The sequence below is a fragment of the Cryptomeria japonica genome, chromosome 7, assembly GCF_030272615.1.
Source record: "Cryptomeria japonica chromosome 7, Sugi_1.0, whole genome shotgun sequence".
Taxonomy (NCBI): domain Eukaryota; kingdom Viridiplantae; phylum Streptophyta; class Pinopsida; order Cupressales; family Cupressaceae; genus Cryptomeria; species Cryptomeria japonica.
In genome coordinates this window covers 416,945,454-416,947,031 of record NC_081411.1, presented here as the reverse complement: position 1 = coordinate 416,947,031, position 1,578 = coordinate 416,945,454, and positions in this window count along the sequence as shown.

Genomic DNA, 1,578 nt, shown 5'->3' with positions numbered 1-1,578 from the left:
ATCCTAGTAGGGAGCACCTTGTTTTTCTCAATTTAACACTAAAAAATCTAGCAAACAACAAAGACTTTTGAATTTTGTGATTATATTAGTAGCAAAGTACTATCCAAAAGAATTAGCAATAACCATAAAATCTCTTCCTCCTAATTACTCCAATGACAATCTTAACAGTCTAATCCAAACAATAAATTTGATGAAGTCCATCATTCATTGGCTTAAATCCCAAAGTTCAATTTTTAAGACAAAGACCACCTTTCCCAAAAAATCAAGGAACTTTTGGTAGAGTCCTCAAGCAATCATCCAGATTGGAAAATGAAAATAAGAAAAAAAATATTCAACATAGGGACTACCTCAATTTGACCTCTTAATTTTCATTTTGAAGCAACTATTTTTTGACAACATCAATGTTGGGACGATTGCTATAGATTCTCCTAACAAGTGAATTATTAAACCAAGCAATCATCTTAGTAGTAAGAGAGTTAGGGATCACAATTTGTATCTGCCCCTCTACCTTGGCTAAGGTAGGGATAAAACCATTTGAATTGTCTTCACAAAGCAACTCCACACCCAAAGTGGAGGAGTGGGATTCTTTACCAATAGTTGCAATGAACACACTAGGGCATTGTAGACTAGAAAAAAACTAGGGCATTCACGCTCACCAACACTTCCAACGACCACATTGTTGATGTAAATAGTTTGGGCAACCTAATTAGGCCTACTACCCTTCAAAGATGAGACTTAAAGGGTACCTTGAAGTCCCAAGATCACCACAACCAAGAGAGTGAGGTCACCAAAGAGGAAAAATAGAGCCTCGCGGATGCATCCTTATCTTTCTGATCCCAATCCACAGTAGAACTTCCCAACCTACCATGACTCTCAAACTTGTCCTTAGAAATCATGTGATTCTTATCACTAGGATGATCAACTTAGGAAGAATATGGATTATAGAAGGAGAAATGGTCGCAGGGGAAAGAAAGCCCCTATTTAGTCCCAAAGAAGATCCACCCTATGAAGCTCTCTTTTTAAGAGCCTTCCTAGAAATAACAAACTCATAGATCTTGCGTAACAAAATAGTGGTCACTCCATGTACCTCCATGAGTCACTATGCCTATGTCTGAAATGCCCTTGTTGTCCTTTTTATCACTGTTTGAATGGAAATGACTATCCAGCCCCTAGGAAGCACCAAATGCATAAGCTATGGTATATGAGGGGTATGAATGCATTGGTGCATTCAAAGGGTTGTATAGCTATTTCTTGTTTGAATCATCCTCACCGTCTTCAACGCCATCACTTGAAACTTAAAAATTCCTTCTATCGTCACAAATTTATCCTATTGTTGCTCACCATCGTTCATATTGTAAATTGTATGGTCTATCTTATATTATAATGTTTAAACTTTATGATTTTGAAGTGACTTTGAAGTTCATGAGATACTTTGAAATGTTATTTTATTATTTACAGTTGCTTAGCAACTATCAATACCAAATTATAATTGTGTCTGGGTAAAGGATGATGGTATTGAACTTGCAACAAATTTTGCAAAGTTGTATTGGAAAATAGAAGACTTTGGCGTTTCGGGGA